The sequence below is a fragment of the Globicephala melas genome, chromosome 2 (assembly GCF_963455315.2).
Source record: "Globicephala melas chromosome 2, mGloMel1.2, whole genome shotgun sequence".
Taxonomy (NCBI): Eukaryota; Metazoa; Chordata; class Mammalia; order Artiodactyla; family Delphinidae; genus Globicephala; species Globicephala melas.
Window position 1 is genome coordinate 132,622,752 of NC_083315.2, and position 21,544 is coordinate 132,644,295.

The 21,544-nt window shown below is 42.3% G+C and overlaps 1 non-coding gene across 1 annotated transcript; it reads right to left on the minus strand.

The window, feature by feature from the left end:
• Positions 1–1,246: 1,246 nt before the first annotated feature.
• LOC115852497 (U7 small nuclear RNA) lies at positions 1,247–1,307 on the minus strand. Its single transcript, XR_004039174.1, has one exon. It is a non-coding gene; the product is annotated as a U7 small nuclear RNA (small nuclear RNA).
• Between the last annotated feature and the right edge of the window lie 20,237 nt (positions 1,308–21,544).

A 21,544-nucleotide genomic window follows, 5' to 3' on the forward strand; every position in this document is an offset into this window, starting at 1 on the left:
GCAAAAAAAATACAGATAAATATGTAAAAAGAAACAATCAAGTTCCCAAGATACAGGGTTTTTAAAAATATTAGAATTTTCATTTTGAGATAATTTTAGATCCACATGCATTGCTAAGAAATGATACAGAGAGATCCTGTTACCATTTGTGCCATTTCTCCCAAGCTAACATCTTAAAAAACCATATTACTACAACTGGGATATCTCATTGATACAGTCAAGGTAAAGAACATTTTTATCACCACAAGAATCCCTCATGCCCTTTTATAGCCATGTATACCTCCCCCTAACTCCCATGCCTGACTCTTGGCAACGACTAACCTGTTCTCCATGTCCATAATTTTGTTTTTTCAGGAATGTTATATAAATAAAATCATAAAGTGTCTGACTTTTTAGGATTGGCTTTCTTTCACCCAGCATAATCCCCTGGAGATTCATCCAAGCCATGTGTGTCAATAGTTTATCCTTTTCATTGTTGAGTAGTATTCCATGGTATGGATGTACCACATTTGTTTAATGATCACCTGGTGAAAGACATCTGAGTTGTTTTCAGTTTTTGGTTATTATGAATCAAGCTGTTATGAACATTTGTACACAGATTTTGATGTAAACATACATTTTAAAATTATCTGGGGAAAATGCCCAAGAGTGTTATTGTTGGATTGTATGTTAGTCGTATTTTTGTTTTGTATGTAGCTGCCCAATAGTTTTCCAGAGTTTTATTTTTCATTCTCAGGAGCAGTCTATGGATGATTCAGTTTTTTACATTCTTGGCAGAATTTGGTGCTGTTACTGTTTTTCATTTTAGCCATTTTGCAAGGTGTGTGGTGATGATATCATTGTAGTTTTAATTTGCATTCTCCTAATGGATAATGCTATTGAACATCTTTTCATGTGCTTATTTGCCATCTGTATATCCTCTTTGGTGACACGTTATTAATGTTTTTTGCTAATTTCGTAATTAGATTATTTGTCTTTTAGTGTCGAGTTTTTATGTATTCTAGTCCTTTGTTGAATATGTGGTTTGCAAGTATCTTTTCCTAGTCTGTGGCTTATCTTTTCATCCTTTTAAGATTTTTTACATAGGAAAGTTGCAAGTTTTGGATGAGGTCTAATTTATCAGTTTTTCCTCGTATAGATTATGCTTTTTTAGTCAAGTCTAAGAATTCTTTGCTGAGTCCTGTGTCCCCAAATTTTTCTCCTATTTTTTTCCTAAAAGTTCTAGTTTCACATTTTTCCCCCCTATGGAGGTCTTCTGGTAAGGACCAGAAACCTGCCAGACCAGTTCTAAAAGAGCTGTAACACTTAATTTTACATTGTACATTTAGGTCTGTGATTCATTATGAGTTAATTTTTCTGTAAGTTAAGAGACTTAAGTCCAGGTTCTTCCTTTTTTGTTCTGTTTTGTTTTTTTCACTACAGATGTCGAATTGCTCCAGTACCATTTTTTGAAAAGGTTATCCTTCCTGCATTTAATTGCTTTTGCACTTTCATCAAAAATCAGTTGGGCATATTTGTGTGGGTCTATTTATGGGTTCTGTATTCTGTCCCATTGATCTATGTATTTATCCCTTTGACAGTACCACACCATCTTGATTACTGTAGTATATTATAGTCTTTAATATCAAGTAGAGTGATTCCTCCCACTTTCTTTTTCAAAATTGTTTTAGCTATTCTAGTTTCTTTGCCTTTCCATACAAATTTTAGAATAATGCTGTCTGTATCTGCCAAAAAATCTTGCTGGGGATTTCGATAGGGATTGCATTAAAGCTATGTATTGACTTGGGGAGAAATTACATCTTTACTATGTTGAGTCTTTGAATCCATGAATTTCATATGTCCCTCAATTATTTAGGTCTTTGATTTCTTTCATCAGTGTTTTGTAAATTTCAGCATAAAGATTCTGTACATGTTTTGTTAAGTTTATATCCAAGTATTCATTTTTTGGGTCATGAGTGGTACTGTGTTTCTAATTTCATTTTCCATATATCATTATTAATACATAGAAATGTAATTAATTTTTAAAATATTGACCTTGTATCCTACAATTCTGCTGAGCTCACTTACTAATTCTAGAAGGGTTTCTCTTTTCTTTTTGTAAATTCCTTGGGATTTTCTACACAATTACGTTATCTGCAAATAGGGACATTTTAATTTCATCCTTTTCAATCTTAATGTACTTTATTTCTTTTCCTTGCCCTATTGCAACATAGAACTTCCAATACTATGTTGAATGAGTTGTGAGTCATATGTTGAATAAGAGAGAGAGAGAAACCATCTAGCCCTCTTCCTAATCTTAGGGAGAAAGCATTCAGCATTTCTTTATTAAGTATGTTGTTAGTTGTATAGGGTTTTTTGGGTTTATTTTTGTTTATTTTTTTTCTTTTTGTTTTTAGAAACTCTGTATCAAGTTAAGAAAGTTCCCCTTTATTCCCAGTTTGCTAAGAGGTTCTTGTTTTTGTTTTCCCTTTAAGGATGAGTGTTGGATTTTGTCAAATGCTTTTTTTAAGATATAAGTTTTGATCTTTAATAATGTTTGGAAGTCACTCAGGCAATGATCCTTGTAGGTGCTGAATCACCTTCCTCAAGATAGATACATGGCACCTGCAGGTGGTCAAAACTGACCTTGCCCAGGTGTTTTCCCTTTCAGCAACTTGTCTTACTGTGTTGGGTGACATTTTATTGGTTTATTTTTCATGTTCCTTGAAAAATGTGAAAGGACTTTGTTTATTAAAACTCAGATATTTTCCTTATTCACATCTCCCAGGTTTTTCCCCTCAAGTCTTATTTCTGGCTTGAGAAATGTGTCTGGCTCAGAACTGATTATCAGGGTGGTGATACATGAGGGATCATACAGTGGTGGTGCTACAATATATGAACTGATTTAGATTTCCCTGTCTTGGATTATTCCCACTTCCCACCTTTGGAACTTCCTAAAATAACTTATTCACATGACATCCACAGTGACATCCTGGCAAAGCTTTAATAACAAGTTCTCAGGGTTGGAAGTGACCTCTGATTTGCTGATTTCCGTGATGTAAATGCTCCCACCATGGCTAATTTTAGGCACCATTATGATGTCATTGAGCATAGAGTTGGGGTGATGAATGGTACAAGCTGACTCCAGCATACCACTACTTACACATAACTCAGTGTAACATTGGTGACAGCCACCCCTAACACAAACTGCCCAGGCACTCAATTTCCCAGACTATTATGGGATTGCCACAGTCTTTTTTCCAAGTGTTCATAAGAATATGTAAAAGAAAGCATAGGTGGTCAGCGCTACAGAAATGGAGTTTAATGAGTAGCAAGTACAACTTTGGGGGCATGTATCAATAGTTCATTCCTTTTTATTACTAAGTAGTAGTCCATGGTATGGCTGTACCGCTGTAAACTCTTCACCTGTTGTAGGATGTCTGAGTTATTTCTAGTTTTAGCTTATTGGCAATAGAGCTATTGTGAACGTTCATGTACAGGTTTTCATGTGAACGTAAATATTTTTGAAATATGCCTTTATTAGTCTCCTTCTCCCTCTGTCCCCCACCAAAAGCCTGAAATCCAGGAGTAATATTTTCCTTTTTTTTAAACTCCAACTTGAGATATAAGAGAATTACTGGACAAGTACATTTGTGTACTTGCAATGACATATTAGAATCTTAAGAGATGTTGGCCATTGGAAGCTCATGCTGTAAATATGGACAGGTCTTGACTCACACATGAATTGTAATAAAGTGTCCTTGAGCATTCACACAGAGCATCGTGGGGATGGTTTGCTCTCCTACTGGCTTTTAGGACCTGCTGGCACCTTCACCCCGTCAGCACGAGCTTCTCCTGCTCCGCTTCCAAGTCCGATAGAATGAAGACTTTTTAAGCAAATAAACGTAAAAGCCATGTGCTGCACTTATGTGGCTGAGGTGTCTCAGTTATACACTCTTGAGATGCATCTTAGATGCCTGTGTTGACTGATGCTGGCCTGGCATCATGACTTTATGGATTTTCATTTCTCTGAAGCATGACCATTTTCCAGGGGGCAGAATGGCTCAGTAATGAACAGTGTGGGTCTAGGGCAGGCAGCCAGGGTTCGAAATCCAGCTGTTGTGGGTATTAGCTGTGGGAACATGGGGAAGTTGTGTCGCCTTTCTTGTACTCAGGTTTATCACTTGCCAAATGGGGATAATAATAATATTTACCTCATAGAGTTGTTATAGAGATTCAATGAGATAACATTTTTCTATGTTTAGAAAAATGTTTGGCGCGTAGGAAACACTCAACGCATCATCATCGTCACGCACATGTTGGGAGCACAGGAAAATCACAGGGCCCTTTCTCTCCCTTAAGGGCCATCGGCTTCCACACAACCTTGGCTCTCCCTTCTTTGTGCAGACATGCGAGCCTCAGGGTGGGTGGCTCCTCAGGCCAGCCTCACAGCTCCCACTTCCGTGGAGCTCCGCTGAATACACTAAATTTTGAGCCCTCCGCTCTCTGCATTGGATGCTGGACGTGCTGCTCACTCCTCTCTCAGCGCTGGCCCTGAGCTCAGCTTGCACAACAACTTGGAGGCAAACAGAAGCCAGCTGACCAACCCGCAAGGTATGCCCTTGGCTCTCCTCCACTGCCTGCCTCCGCTGCAGCTCCTCCACACAACGGGCAGTCCTCACAGGCCACTCGCCCGGGCTCAGCTCTTACCTTGCAGGTCTCTAAACCCCTGGTGTTCCTCCAGGGGAGAGGGGAGCTGTTTCCTGCCACCAGCGTCTACCACCTTGCTCGTTTTCAGCTTCTTCTGCAGCTCTTTTCTCTCTAACCAATCCAGACTGATGGCCCTTTGGCACCTCCTTCAACTCAGGGACTTGGGTTTTCTCTACGTGCAGCAGGGAGCAATCTATGCATATGTGGGGTGGCAGGGCTTCACACAGATCCTACCAGGTCCTCTGATTCCCACTAGCCTGCCTCTCCTTAAGGCTGAAGTGCATTAATCTTTGAGTCCTGCTAAGACCCAGTAGAATGCCTCTATGTAGTATATCAATATTTATTAAATGAATGCTTGAATAAACGATGACTTTCTTGGAAGCATTGGGGAAAATGCCCGGCTAACACGGATCCCTGCCACCTCCCAGGGATCAGCCTTCTGCTGGAAAGTTGGCCCATAATCCCTGCGGCACTCTTTGGCTGCTGATTTTTCAACTGTGGCTTTACACCTGTTTCATTTTACAATATTTATTGGGAAAGCATTTTAGCCGCTTATTATAGTCAGATATCATCCGTGACAAGCCATTTTCCTTGAATTAGCCCAGTGAGAAATATTTCTAAAGGCGTTAAATGAAATCATCCAGACATTTCCCATGGCCAGCTGGACCTGGCAGCCACATTCAGTACCCTGGCTTGAATACAGAGCGGATTTTGCTTTTAGTCTACTTCAAGCAGCAAAGCTGCTGCTAATTCTCACACTAATAAACGGGGTTTTAACAAATTCTCCCAAGCAAAAGCAACAGGAGAATTTAGAACTGTGCTTTCAGTAAATTAAATGAGATAATGTAGTGCCTGGCACATAGTAAGTGGCCAGTAAATGCTAACTGTTATGGCTGGACACCACTACCAAGAACCGTTGCACAAAATATCACCAAAAAAAGATGGGGGCTGGTAGGGAAAATACTTTCAAAGGTTAGTAGAAAATAGGGTCATGTAAATAATTATTTCTTTGAAGTTGGGAATAAGGAAGATAATGATAAAAAAGAAAATCATTTAATAAAAATTAAAGGGATGAAAATAGAAGAGTTGGGAGATTGCTAGAAAGCTAATAAGCAACGTGCATTTCATAGCATGTATTTAAAAACATGAATTACATGCTTATGCACTCACCCTGGAAAATTTCACACAATCAAATCACATTGTCTCAAACTGCTGTTCCAAAAACTTTGAGATACACCAAAACAACTCCAACAGTGTGGTAAGTGGAAAATCGTGATTACATCCTTACATAATTATTTCAAAGGTTTTTGGGTAAATGCAGAGATCCTCATTGAAACTTGAACTTACGAAACACGTGCTACATAGCTCTGTGATTCCATCTTGGCTCTGAAATACCACTTGGTGATGTTATCAACATTCTTGAACTCATGGAACTTGTGTAGGGAAACTCATTAACTCCAAGAATGAGATCCTTTTCCCAAAATCTCTTTTCCTGGCTTCCTGATGCCACTCTTTCTTTGCTTTTGTTATTAAATATGAAAATATTGATTTTAACCGGACTTTAAGTTATCAGCTTTGGTTTTACTAATGCCTTTTCAAAGTATTGCTTTATTCCTATTAATTTTGGGTATACCTGTCTTTCATAACTTGAGTTTATAAGCCTGGAAATAGAATTTTACAGCATAATGCCTCGTGATGATTACCTTTTATTCCTGGGTGAATAGAATGCTGATTCTCTTACAGCTTGTGAGCAGGAGTGGTGATCTTGGTGGAAGAAAAATATAACATAATTTTAGCAGCCAGCCATGCTGGGTCATTAGCTGAAAGAGAGATATGACCCAATTTTTTTTCTTTTTTTCCTAATTTAAAAAAAACTTTATTTTTTAGAAACCACTTTATTGGGCTTCCCTGGTGGCACAGTGGTTGAGAGTCCGCCTGCCGATGCAGGGGACACGGGTTCGTGCCCCGGTCCGGGAAGATCCCACATTCCGAGGAGCGGCTGCGCCCGTGAACCATGGCCGCTGAGCCTGCGCGTTCGGAGCCTGTGCTCCGCAATGGGAGAGGCCACAACAGTGAGAGGCCCGTGTACCGCAAAACAAAACAAAACAAAAACAAACAAACCCACTTTCTTGAGGTATGATTGACATGGGAAAAGCTGTACATATTTGATGTATGCAACTCGATGAGTTTGGGGATAAGTATACACCCATGAAACCATGATCACCTTCAAGGCTACAGACATATCCATCACCTTGCAAAAGGGGCCACTTTCCTCTTGCCTCCTTTATTATTATTATTATTATTTTGTGTGTACATGTGTGTGGTAAGAGCACTTAAGATTCACCCTCTTAGAAAACTTTAGGTACATAGTACAGTGCTGTTGGCTGTGAGCACCAGGCCGGCGAGTAGATCTCCAGGATGAGGTTCTATTAGAGCAAGACTGGAGGACAGTCCAAGGGGAAGAGAGGTTAACTGCAGCACAGAACTTCTGAAGGATCCTGCTTTAAAGGTGGTCATGAGATGGTGCCAGCTGACACTGTGGGGAACAGACCAGTGATCACGTTGGGCTGAAGCTGCTCAGATGAACGAGGGCCACGAGACACAATGGTTTGGAGCTGATTTTGCCCTGAGTCAGAGATAACAGCATAGCAGGATGGCATCTCCCCACCTCCATCCAGGTAAAAGTGGCAGTATTTCACTCTAGCAAAAAGCTAGAAATAAATAATACTTTTGCTTTCGAAGTATATCTCTGAAGTAGTTGAAGGGATTTTTCAATAAATACCTCCTGAGTAGAAGCAGTTGTCATAAAACAAGGTAATTAGAAAACGTTCCTGGGTAACTTACTCATAGCACAAGAAAAACCCTAATTTCCTCCCTGAATTTATTGGCTGGCCAGAGCCAATTACAGCTACTCACAGAAAAATATCAGTAACTTGTTTTTTTAAGTGAGGGAAATAAATAAACAATGGCAACAAAAATCCACAGGCTTTTTTTTTTTGTCAGTTGTCAAAAAAGCAGTATTTTTTAATGAAAGTAAAAGACTTATAGTTTTTTTTTTTTTTTTTTTTTTTTTTTTTTGCAGTACACGGGCCTCTCACTGTTGTGACCTCTCCCGTTGCGGAGCACAGGCTCCGGACGCGCAGGCTCAGCGGCCATGGCTCACGGGCCCAGTCGCTTCGTGGCATGTGGGAACTTCCCGGACCGGGGCACGAACCCGTGTCCCCTGCATCGGCAGGCGGACGCTCAACCACTGCACCACCAGGGAAGCCCCAAGACTCTTATAGTTTATCTCAGTGGACTAAAATTAACATGAACTTACATTTTTGACACCCTGTCATAGCAACATATTATTTAGCACAAACAACTTTCTTCCTTTGGATTTAGAAGTAGTGCTTAAACAGAATTGCTAATTGATGCTTAGTGAAAAATAATTTATGGTACATTTTATTCTCTTATTGCTATAAAACTGGTTTAAAATAATGAGGCTCATGAAAGGATATGACCTGGACCATAAAATGTACTTATTAGAGTTGATAAATCATGATGGGGGATTCTCACCTCTTAATAAGTGTAAGACACTGCAGTGCAAAGCAGGGCTTAGATGGGGTATGGCTGTCTCCTGGTAGCACTTAGTGTGCTCTCTCCCTCCCTCTCTCTGTCTCTCTCTCTCCAGATGTCAGGAAACAAGAGTGTTTCTGAATGCCTAACTCCCCTCATGACTCCTGCTGTTAGCATCCAATCTGGTGTCCAGACACAGGGAAGCTTCTGTCGGAGTAGGAACAAGATCCTGTCCAGGGATCCTGTCTGAGTTCTGACAGACCCAGAAGACAGAAACAGCATCCCCAGGATTACAGAAGTCAAGTGCTAGGCAGGAAATGCTCCTCTCAGGGCCACACTGGTGCAGGAACCTCATTCATTCATTCATTCATTTGTTCATTCCTCAAATGTGCCTTGAGCACGTATAATATCCTTTGCAGGGCAGTGTGAACTCAATAGTAAACACAGCAGATGTGGTCTCCGCCCTCATGGAGCTTGCAGATTGAAGAGGAATGTGCTCCATGTTTGGATGGGGGAGGCTAGAGTGCAGTGGGACCGCTATACCCTGACAGCACAGAGCAGAGAGGAAGACTTCAAAGATGGGGAACTCTGGACCCCACAGAGGATGGGGAGGCAGGTGATTGGACACCTGGATCCCCTAAGAGAATTCTAAACCCAACTGGGTGGTGTTTTACTGATCACAGGCACTGCTATCAGGAGGGTTCCGGGCCAAGGAAGTACTAGCCACTGCAACCTCACGGAGCTTTGGGGGTGCTGAGAGCCCCACTGAATGAGCAGGGACTGGGGGCAGGTGGAAGAGGCTGCCAGAGTTGGGACCTTTGAGATCAGGGTCAACTGAAAGAGACTGCAACAGGTCTGTCTCCTGGGTGGGATAATCAGGCAGCCACCCTAGGCTTGCAGATGTCTGTCTTTAATAGTATATACCCAAGGGTGCAATGGAAGATGTCAGCAGTAGTCTCCTTTCAAGTGTGCTACCTTGGGCACCCCTACACTGGTTGAGTTGCCTCGGAGCCCCACTCCTTCCTGGGGATCACCCTGACCATGGTGGTATATAGTGGTTGCTATCATGGGTGGATTTCGCTCATTGCCTGAACAAAAAACCAAGATGGCCAGTTGTACTTCCACAGCCTCTGTTCAGGAGGCAGGTAACACCTGCCACATCATTGGAAGTCCCAGCTAGGATCCAGCAGACCAGGCAAGGGAGGTGCACCTGAGAATCCTTCTCCCTTGTTACCATAATGTCACATAATCTGTACCCTTTCCTGTTATACAGCCACACTTTTATTAGTAAAAATATGTGGGAGAGAAATGAATATGAGAGATTAAGAATTTTGCCTAGAAAAGAATATTATCCTTTGAGGACCATTCACATTATGAGATTGTACTGAGATTATGGAATTGGACTAAATTATTTTTTCTCCACTAACTGGTGAAAGGCTCCACTTATGACCCATAAAGAAGCCTTATTTCTTCGCATGTATGAGTGTAGTTAAGTGATTTCGTGACTCTCTCAATTTGTATAATGGAATTTTGTGCATCTAGTTGAAATAATGATTAAGGTCTATATTTAATAATTTAGAAAGCTGTCCACAATACATGAGTGAAAAAAAAGTAAATCACAAAACTTTAAGTATGCTTTGATTCTATTTATGTAAAATTATCTGTGTGTGCTCATGCATAAAAATGTCTGAAAAAGTGTTCACCAGAATGTTAACATGGGTTATCTCTCAGTGATATCAAGTGACTAGTTTTTCACTTTCTCCTTCATGCTTTTCTGAATTGCATTAATATATTTCTACATTGAGAAATGTTTTGTTTTTATAGAAGCTATTTTAATCTAAAAACAAAACAAAATAAACACTTGCTAGTAGCTTTTGGGAGTTGGGTCATTATTTACTAAATTTCCTCCATGTTATTCTTTTGCTTGGTTAGGAAGCTAAAATCCTTTTGAGAGATGGATTGCCTAGTTGAGCAGTTTCTAGAAACAGTTTTCTCTTGCTGAGATGCTACCTGATAACTTCCTACAGTCAAGCATGCTAGGTGACTGTAATTTCCCCGAATAAAGAAATGATCCTTCTTTGACATTATTGTGGCATGACTCCATGGGGTCCTGAGACACTGGCCCTTCCCATACACTAGTAACGGAATTCCTCAGAGATACGAAGGGGGAAAAATAACTCACGAAAGTTGTTGATATATTTTAATTTTTTAAAGTGTAGGATAAAGGAAGGAAGAGGTGAGAATTTGAAGAGCACTTCTCTTTGGGGCAGGAATGACACTGGGGTGGGTTTAATGTGCTTCTTAGCTCATTCATGTTTATCATCAGGAAACTGGAGGTCAGCATCAGAGAATAACCTTTCTAGTGAATATTGCATACCAGGCCATCAGCAGCTGGTGTATCAGAAAGCCTTCTGGGAGTCAGTGGTGCAACACAAAGACCTAATCAAAAGCAGAGTGGAATTAAGTACGTGAGAGTACCATCCTTTCCTCTCTAGGCCTGGGTAGCTGACAGCACATTTACTTAGTGAGAAGCAATCATTGTATACTGTGTCCAGCCTGCCATGGATATCCTGGTGTAAAGTTGCAGGATATTGGAAGGAACTTTTTTTTTTAATCTAAAATGTGTTTAGAGTTCCTAAATTTGGTTTATCATTTTATTATTGAATTTTCTAGAGGAGTCAGGGAGATTCTGGGTCCTGACTATATGCTGCGCATATCGAGGACTATTTCAGAACAAATGTCTGCTTCAGGCAGTTCAGACATAAGTCCTGGCTCGTTCTCCAACCTCATACTCTTCCACACTCCCCTTTGCAGGTTCGACCCCAGCTGCACCAGGCCCCAGCCACGCTAGCCTGCTTTGCTGTTGTTCAAACACACCAAGCATGCTCTGACTTCAAGCCATGTTCCCTTTCTTTCCTCTGCCCACATCTTCTCAGCTCAAACATCACCAAGCAGAGTGGCCTTCCCTGTAGAGATAGCACCCCATTCCTTACCCAGTCACTCTGATACCGCCTTTGCTCTGTTTTATTTTATATATAGCACTTATCCCATCCTAACCTATTACATATTTAGTGGCTATTTGTCTACTCCCACCAGAATGTCAGCTCCATGAAAATAGCCATTGTCTGTTTTGTTCACTACTGTATCTAGAACAGTGCCTGGCACATAGTGGATACTTAATAAAATTTTGTCGAATGAAAGAATGAATGCTTGAACTCATTTTACCCCATGGACATGTTCCTGGGCAATTGTGTATAAATTAGTTATTATAAATGGAGCATGTTTTTTTTATTGAGGTATAGTTGATTTACAACGTTGTGTTAGCTTCTGGTAGAACATATTTTAAATGCATTAGGAGAAAGCTATTGTTCAAATGAATCCTATCTTGCATCAATCCTGTAAAAGGAATTAGAATTCCTAGTTGGCCTTTTGTTTAGACCTAAGTTTTAGAGTTAGATTTCTCTTCAAGCAAGATCTACCTATATATGGCTATGTGCATGGTAGAGAGCATTCCAAAGGCCATCCAGGCTTACCTGGGCTTCCTGTATAGATGATCAGAATGATCACTATTCCTCGGTTTGTTTTTGGTCCCTAATGAAGACCAGTCGAACTGAAGGACTTGGAAAATACTAGTTGGAAGGAGGGGTAATATGAAAATCTTGACAACCAGTATGGTTCCCATCTCCTGCCGTGTTAACCCTTTAGTTGATGGACCTTGGGGAGCTGACCCAGAGCGGCACATGCTGGTGCCTCTAGGCTGCTCATCAGCCCCAAGGGAAAGAGTTTGCAGAGATTGCTTAGGCGATGTGCTGGTAGATGCCCCCACTTGGCTGTAGGATCTTCCCGGTATGGGCTGGGAGCACCTGGCCTGGTGCCTGCCCTTGGTGGGTGCTTAATTAACGTTTGATCAATGAATTCATTACCTGAGGGAACTTGGTGAGAAAATCTAACTTGGAAGTGGTTTTTTTTTTTTTCAATCTGTGGAGGTGCTTTTATCACTGACACAGTTAGGGCTTTCTCACAATAGCAGCACGGGAGGCCCAGTTCTTTCTTCCACTCACCAGAGAGAGTACGAATAAGGTCTGGATGGAACAGATCCAGGTTTTGTGGAGCCAGAGCTGTTCACATTTTGGATGGCTCTGTTTGAGAGAAAGAATATGACATTAGGCACAGGGTCTGGGAAGCAGCATGGAAGCTTATGTTTCAGTAGTTTGACGGTCAATCTGCTTCCGGGGCTGGGTGCTCTACACCCTCTGGGACCCAGCTTTATCGGGGACTCCTAGGGTGGGGCTCACTGAGGGCCTGTTTGCAGGGAGGATGGGGTGTTCCCTGGGAACAAACCTGCTCTAAGGAAGGGTCAGGCCTACTAATAACAGTGCCCCAGTTATCAGAGAACTGATTCTGAGAAGAGTGTGAGGGCTTTTCCTCAGAACTGGTTCCTCTCTGGCTCTGTATGATATTGTAGCCCAGAGCAGCACCCACGGTACCCAGGGATAAAGTACTGAACATGATAGGAGAGGTGTCCTCCTGCCTCTGTTAGAAGTGGGCTTCAGTTCTCAGAGGCTGCCGCTGCCACACAAAGGTAGGGAAAGCTTGACACCAGCCCCAGGGACCATGGTCCAGGCATCTTCTCATCACCTCAAGGCAGCAGTGGAGGCAGACAGATTTTACAATAACAGTCGTAGTTGCCCTTCACAGAGCACGTATGTGCTGGGTTACTTTATGTTCATTCTCTGTAATTCTTACGGGAACCCTGCAACATAAGTATCGTTAGCCTCACTTACAGGTGCAATAGGATGGTGTATTTGCTCAGATGACACTGTGCACAGAGACAATGTAAACCCTTTTCTCCAACTGACTTGCTCCCGCCCTGCTGGGTAGCATGGAACTGAGTCTCACCAATTAACAACACTTCCATCTCTCCTGGTTTATAGCCTCTTTCCTGTTTCAATAGTCAGGATTTTCTAAGCCAAATTCCCTATCAGGGCTGTTTCCATTGGTGTCTTTTGGATGACTCATTCTCCCTCGATGAGCACGTACTCTTGCTGCATATCCCCAAAGACAGTCCTGGGTGTTGGCAGGACTCACTGGGATTCCACAGTCAGGGGACGGGCTGCTGGACACTTCTTGCCCTGCTGCATATGGGCTGGCTGACCAGGGAGGGTAAATGGGCCCATCTGGTCTTCCGGAGTCACATGAATCTCACACTACTGGGGGCTGATCATCCGTGCTATCGTGAAGTCTGTAGCAGGTGATCGTCCGTCTGTGCTGGGGCTCGTGGAAACTTCCCGAATGCCACACATGGGCCATGGCAACCTCAGGCCGCCCTCTATGGGAGGACAGTGCGCTGACTCATCGCTCTCCCGGCCTCTCTTACCCTGATCCCTGGGCTGCAAAGGACCATGGCTCCTTGCATAGGTTGTAGTACAACCCTATGATACAGCCCCGTGGTCCTCATACTCTTGTTTTGTGTGGCCCCTCAAAAACTTCTGGGAAGCTCTGACCTCCTTTTCAGGTTGCTATTGCATGTTTTTCATCTAAACAATAGAGTTGCAAAAGGATGTAATTTTTGTCTTATTGTAAATACTGACATTTTATTTATTTATTTTTCTTTCTAAAATGAGGTTCATATTTATTTTTCTTCCTTTAGATGTTTTTATATTGAAGTATAGTTGATGTACAATATTATATAAGTTATAGGTGTACAATATAGTGATTCACAATTTTCAGAGATTATACTCCACTTACAGTTATTACAAAATATTGGCTATATTCCTTGTGTTGTACAATACATGAGGATCGTATTTATTTTTATTTATTTTTTATACAGCAGGTTCTTAGTAGTCATCAATTTTATACACATCAGTGTATACATGTCAATCCCAATCACCCAGTTCATCACACCACCATCCCCACCCCCCAGATCGTATTTTATTTTATTTTGTATTTTTTTAGTGTGTTAGTTTCTGCTTTATAACAAAGTGAACCAGCTATACATATACATATATCTCCATATCTCCTCCCCCTTCAGCCTCCCTCCCACCCTCCCTATCCCACCCACACAAAGCACTGAGCTGATCTCCCTGTGCTATGTGGCTGCTTCCCACTAGCTACCTATTTTACATTTGGTAGTGTATATATGTCCGTGCCACTCTCTCACTTCATCCCAGCTTACCCTTCCTCCTCCCTGTGAATATTGACATTTTAGAATAAAACTGTTATGGTGCTCTTTTAAATTTACCCAGTGAAATCTAAATACCATAGTGATTTAATACCCATGGTTCAAAAAACACATGAACAAGCTCTTTTCTTTAAGTTGGAAATTTTACAATATTTTCTTTTCCTTTTTGAAATTGCATTTCCATTTCGCTTCTCCTGCAGAACTGTATCCTAATGTGATATATTTTATGCTTGAAAGTCTTTTTATTAATCACCCTATCGTTCTGCTCTTCAACAAAAATATGTATATACATTGAAAATTTTAAATTGTTAATTTTGGGGGAGTCACCACAGCATCCTGTTACAAAATGTATTATGGATTAAGTTTCCAATAGAATTATTATTAGTAAATTGATCAAAACTATATATATATACATATTACATAGTTTTATGGGTAATTATTAAACAAAAAAACAATTGCGCTAGAAATGTTATCTCTTAATGAAATGGATGGGAGGGTTGTCATGGCAATTCAAGTGGGCTTTGCAGCTACTAATACTTCAAAGTGTCCTTTCGTTTGTTGCCAGAGGTTCTGCACTTTAGGAAAATGCCTCTTAGTAAGATTTGAGTCAGCTTCCTTTCTTTGCGTTGTCTACCTTCCTCTGTACCGTGAGGGAAGAGGGAGGTAGGAAAGTGTAGCAGATAACACTGATTCCCATACAACTCTCCAGATTGGGGTGCCTTGGCAAGGGAGAAGTTTCTGGAAGTTTGAAGACCACAGTCTCCAGCCCTGGCTCCCCATGTATTAAAAAGGGAGGGGTCCCCACTGGTCTGCCCTCTCCTCTGGGACACTAAATCTCATGGAAAATGCTGTCTTAGAAGGCAGCAAGAAAATACAAATAAAAATCACTGCTTTAACAAAATCAGTAGATTACCTGTACCATGGAGATGAGGAAATCAGGGCCCGGGGATGTTAAAATAGCTTTGCCTAAATATTAAGCTGGTTGGTGGCAGAGAAGGAATTTGACTTCAAGTCTGGACTCTTGTTTTACAGGATTGTGGTTTCCAAGCCAGTCTGTGGATGGCTGCATCATAATTATTCGAGTCTCTTTTTAAAGTGATTTACAGTTCCTGGGCACTACCTCTAGTGGTTCTAGAGGTGGGGTCTGAACATTTCGTTCTTTAAGAGCTCCTCAGATGCTTCTGCAGTAGGGTCAGTGTTAAACCACAGAGCACACCTGAGAAGGGCCTGTGTTTTTTCACAAGCAGGGAAGATTCCCCTCCCTGACTGAGCACTGAGACCCAAGAGGGAGGGACTCAGCAGGAGACAGAAATGGAAAATTTCCTAACACTGAATGGATGTGCTCCAGGGAGGCACCTTCTGGGTTTGTTGGTGGGTTTGTTGGTACCACTAAAATGGCCCAGCTTTGAAGCCCAGGCTACTGAAACCTAGGAAGCCTGGGTCACAGGGATATCAAGGAAGGGCAGGAAGCCCCACTTTCTTCCTGCAGCTTCTTAACAGGGCTACTTTTACAGCACCTTCCCAGGACTCCAGGGCTCTCCTTCTGACCCCCTGGGAGAATCTCTGTGGCTCTTAAAAGTCAGTCTGGAGCAAATTCAAAATCTTGGGGAGACTAGTTTTCTTCTATATCCAGTTTGGAAAACTGGACGTCCTGCTGTGAACCCACTTCTGGATTTAGCTGCTAAATCCAGCTGGAGGACATCTTCGGTGCCTGCTGGCAAGGCAGCATCTTCCCCTGTGCTCCTCTCTGGACCCCTCCCCGCATCAGGTTTCCCCTGCAGCTGTTCTGACTTTGACAGTCCCCAAGACGACTTGCCTACTTCGCAGGGCAGCTGGGAGGGAGGGTTAAATTCTGTCCTGAAAATCTCAGCGTTTTCTTCTGGGATGAAAAGACCTTGAGGACAATCTGGTCTCATCAACAGTTACCAGGCTCCAAATCCAGCTCGGTGCCTACACTCTGCTTCAAGCTCAGTTTGGGAGAACAGGTTTAATACACGCCGCCTCCTAGCAAGGTGCTACTGGAAACAGTTTTCATATCCAGCAGGGCCAGAGGGTGAGTACTACAACAGAGGGAGACACAGGAGACCTCTTCATCACCACGTTGTCAGTTTAAGGGACAACAAGCTTTATTCCCACTTGCCATGGGGCCCAGGTGGATGCCAATTGCTTTACTAAATTTCTGTCTGAAAAATGGTGCCCAGTACTAGAGCCTTCAGGGGACATCTATAATAGGAAACGGCAGCAAAGCAATAGACATCGGGCTGCAGTTCTTGCCTGGGCATGCTGGCTACGGCCCCAAGGTCCGCACTTGTCTGCCTGTCTTCTTCTGGAGATGCTCCCCGGACCTTGGAATCCAAGGGATGCTCCCAGACTTCCACTAGGTCGGTGCTGCCAAGCTCTAATGGGGCCCAAATTTTACACCAAAACGCTACCCCTCCCTCCTCATCAACTGAGTTTTACTCTTTCTCTGCCAACTCTGGCAACTGGCTCCTGAGAAATACTGTTAGAGAAATTTTTTTTTCCCTTCAAAACACTCACTCCACACCTCATGAAGGTTGCAGAAAGGTGCAGTAATAATCTGGCAGATGTTGACCAAGTGAGACAAATTTTCTGTTGTGAAAGCTACTACTCCTCAATTTAGTCAAATGTAGAAGGCACAGAATTCCTTACCTGACTCTCTGAAAGTTGCTTAGATGTGACATGGAAATAGAATATCAGGGGCCCGGGGGATTTGGTCCTGGATCTCATTAAGGGCATTGAAACTTATGGTATATCAGCATTTGGGTTGAAGAAGAATCATAAGGAAGATTCAAGGTTTGGACAGTTAATGCTGTGATATAATGGGTATAATGGACATTTTTATCCATCCAGCAAAAATTCCGCGTCCTCAATGGGAAGGAGAGCATAAATACTTAAGGATTTATTCTCAACCTTAAGAAATAATTTAATTTTGGCTCTTCTCCCTAATGACAGGAGAGTGACCTCTGGTCACAGAGAATAATCAGGGTGCCTAACGTCATAGGGAACTCAAGACTTAACCCCAATGCCCTCCACTCCTTCAGGAGAACAGCTGTCACCAGTGTCTTCCAGCAGTGCTACTACATTCATTCATTTGATCATGTATTCATTCAAGAAGCTATGTTGTGCTGTTTAAACAAAACAGACAGGTTCTCTGGCTTACAGCTGGGCAAGAGGGAATTAGGGATGAGTGGAAGGCAATCGTATAGATCAGTAGAGAGCAGATGGCGGCTTGAACCAGGACTCGGCTGCTACCAGTGGCACTGGATTTGTAGTATATATTGAAGATACCATTAATGGAACTCAATGAAGAATTGGAAGTGGAAGGATGGTCTCCTAGTTTCCAGCAAAAGCAACTTGGAGGATGCATCTTGGAGGTTTACGAGATAAGGCAGAACACACACAGACTTTTTCTCCTGCAGTTCTAACCATTCTTTCCTAATTTTCTTTGTGGGTTTCTTTTACTCTGTATGTCCTTTAAACATGGAAGTTCTCAAGCGATTTGTCCTTGGCCTCCTCCTTCTCCTTGTGAGATTTCTTGCCCATCTCTGGCTTCTCTTTAAAGCAGACAACTCCTAAAGCTGGGTAGACAGCTCAGGTCTGTCTGCTGAGCTCCATATTCATATTTTCTACCAAACACTAGGATGTTTCTTAAGTGTTTTAAATTTAGCATGTTAAAAGTCTTCTCATCCAGCCATCTCCCACCACCCCAATACCTGCCCTGAACTTTTCCTGCTCCTGTACTTCACTGCCTTGGTCACTGGACCACTGGCCCGCTGGTCACATAACTCAGCACGCCGGGAATCATTCTAGATCCTTCTTCTGCTCTTACAGCACTTCTCACTATATCTTATTGCCTCTCTAGCTTATATATTTCTCATCCCTGCCCTCTGCTCTTCATTTCTTCTCCAGTCGCATAGTTTAGGTCCTTGTCATTTCTTACCACAATGTCTTTCAACTGGTCTTGCAGTCTCAGTCTTGAGCCCTTCTGGTACACCCTCCGTGGTGCTCCCAGAGTGATCTTATTCTTTCCTCTAAAGGTGGTGGCTGGTTCACTTCCTTCAGAATAAAGCCTTTTGCACATGATTTAAATCCTTCCATAACCCAACTCCTCCTAACAACCGTCACGTCATCTCATTTTTTCCTTCATGGAAGTCACTCCTGCACCTTCCTTCACTCTTGTCTCATGACCCTCCAGTGCTTTGTGCAGGGGGGTCAAAAGGCCTCCTCTTTCTTCTCCCTTCTTCACTTGACTTGTCTGCACCCTTCCATTTCATCTAAAGCCTCATTTTTCTTGGAAACTGCCCTGAGCCCTCAGGCTGACATGGATACCCCTTTTCTGTGTTCTTACCCCACGATTAGGCACTTTGTACCCTGCGCTGTCACTGTTAATTCTGTTCGTCTACCTCCCCCTCTAGGCTACAGGCTCCTTGAGAACAGAGACTCTTTCTTACTTTCTTCTGTATTCTCAGGACCCAGCAGCAACGCAGGGTTAACTGTCAATTCATTCACTTGAATCAGTGAACAAACTGGTTTTATGCACTTTTTCAGGGAGGATCTATGAGAAAATTCTATAAACTATAGTTCTGTCCTTTTTGTTTTGACAAAGCTTATTATTTATAAGCTCAAATTGATTATAATGGAAATACAGAAAGCCTCAACTGAATCTGAGGCTCAGCTGTGAAGGATAAGACTATGAAATTCAAACATACTTCTGGAAATCACACACACTCATTAACTCGTATCCTCTCTTAATCTTGGAATAGCGTCCTATTAGACAAATGATTTACATTCACAGTAGAAGTGTAAACAGCATTCTAAAGCATGAATATTAAGCAGCGTTGGCATGTCATTTAAATAAGGGAATTGCTATCCTGGGAAAGTTAGGAATGGGAAAGCATGAACAAAAATCCGGAAAGGAAAGAATTAGGGAGAGCTCAGAATGTTTGTGTGTCTTACCCTCTACGAGCATCTAACCCTCATGGGAGTAGGAGCACTGGCTGGTTCACTTTGTATCCCCGGTGCCAAGTGCCCTGCTTAGCATATGATATGTGAGGAAGGGAGGAAGGAAGGAAAGCAGTGTTAAAAGATGATGGGAGAGGGCTTCCCTGGTGGTTGAGAGTCCGCCTGCCGATGCAGGGGACACGGGTTCGTGCCCCGGTCCGGGAAGATCCCACATGCCGCGGAGCGGCTGGGCCCGTGAGCCATGGCCGCTGAGCCTGCGCGTCCGGAGCCTGTGCTCTGCAACGGGAGAGGCCACAACAGTGAGAGGCCCGCATACCGCAAAAAAAAAAAAAAAAAAAAAAAGATGATGGGAGATTGGCAGATATGGGAGCAACAGTGAGGACAGTTTTAAATACATGTGCAGCTTGCTCTTGCGCAAGACGCACAAAGGATTTTCCATTGGGGTGGGCGCCAGATGCTGTCTGCGGTTGCTCAGGGCCTTACCGATCCTTCTTCACCCATCTCTCTACTTTTGGGGCGGGAAGCCTGTAAACTACATTTCCCAGACTTTTTAGCCAGCTGGCTTATTAGATTCTGCTGGTGGGAGGTACTGATGGGTGACTGGAAGGTGGAAGAAAGGGAGGAGCTATTTCATCTTCCAGCTCTGGGCAGCAGTATCAGTGGGCAGCAGGTGCCTCCCCTGGTTCTTGCTCAGCAGCCAGTTTCTGACAGTGGCAGTGTACATGAACCCCTTGGACATAATTTCCCCTTTGCTCCTCTAGGGCTTACTTAAATTGGAATATTTTTTTGCGTTTTGGGCCCCTCAATCCTTTCACCACTTTTGTAACCAGTTACCGGTATTAAATCCCCTCTGAAATACCTGGAATACTTTCCATTTTCCTGGTTAGACACTGGCTGCTACACAAACACTGACCATTAGACATCAACAAATGAACAAATCAATATATAGATGCATCCATATTTGGTTAAAGGTATATATACAAAGCCTCTGAACTATAAAATGCATTCGAAATCAAATAATACATGAAATAAAGAGACAAGTGAGTAGCAACTGGCATATTAAATGTAATCTCCGTTCAATAGTAGGAGATGTGTTTAAAATCAGAAGGATATAATGGTAAGAAAATGCAGGGAGAATTAGTGGAGTCAGAAGGCATCCAAACCAGGGCATCTGCTAGCCAGCTCTCTGCCTTTGGCAACTCACTTAAACTCTTCTGCCTCAGTTTCACTTTCTGTAAAATGAAAGGGTCGGATTAGATCAACTCTCAGTATACTTCTAAGGCTGGAATTTTAAAGATTTATGCCTTTGAGTAAAATCTCCCTTGGATAGCTGGGGAGGAAAATGCCCCATCTATGGGGGAGAGTCTGGACTTGGCTGGAGCTTCCATTTAGCCTGCCCCTGAAATGCATGTCTGTGTGTGGGCCCTGTTAGCACATCCTGAACCGATCCATTGCCAGATGTTTGTCTTTGCTGGATGTACAAGAACCATTTCAAAAGCTGTGGATATGCCAAGTCATTGCCATGGCAGTGACCTCTATTGACCCTTCACATACACACAAATGAAATAAAGCAAGTTCACACAAGGTACATATGATGAAATTAATAGCCCTGTAATGAACAGGAGTATTGTTCCAGGAATCTGTCACGTTATTAGATACAAAAGAAAAACATTTCTAGACATTGCAAGCCTGTTTTCCACTAGTAAGTTTGTTCTATATTACCTTTGATTTATGTCTCTTAATGTGTTCCTCCACCACCATATATATTTTGTTAATATTAATGTACTTATGCATCTTGAAATTGCTTAATTAATCCCTTGCTTTCCCAGTGAGTTATGTAAGTTGGTGGATTTACATGATAAATATTATAATGAAGAAAACACAACAGTGGAACATAAAATACTAACTTAATTTACCAGACCCATAACAGAGAAGTTTAGGCTATGATTTCCCCTGTGAAATTAATATTTCTTATTGCTTTTTCTAATTAAAGCTTATCCCTTTTCTAGATCCTAAGGGTACCATTTTTTATTCCTAAAAATACTTAGGAGCTGCTTATCTATCAAATCCCTATGTTGGGTGTTTTGGAGGATGTTAAACTAAACAATAAACAGATTCCCACCCCCACCCGCC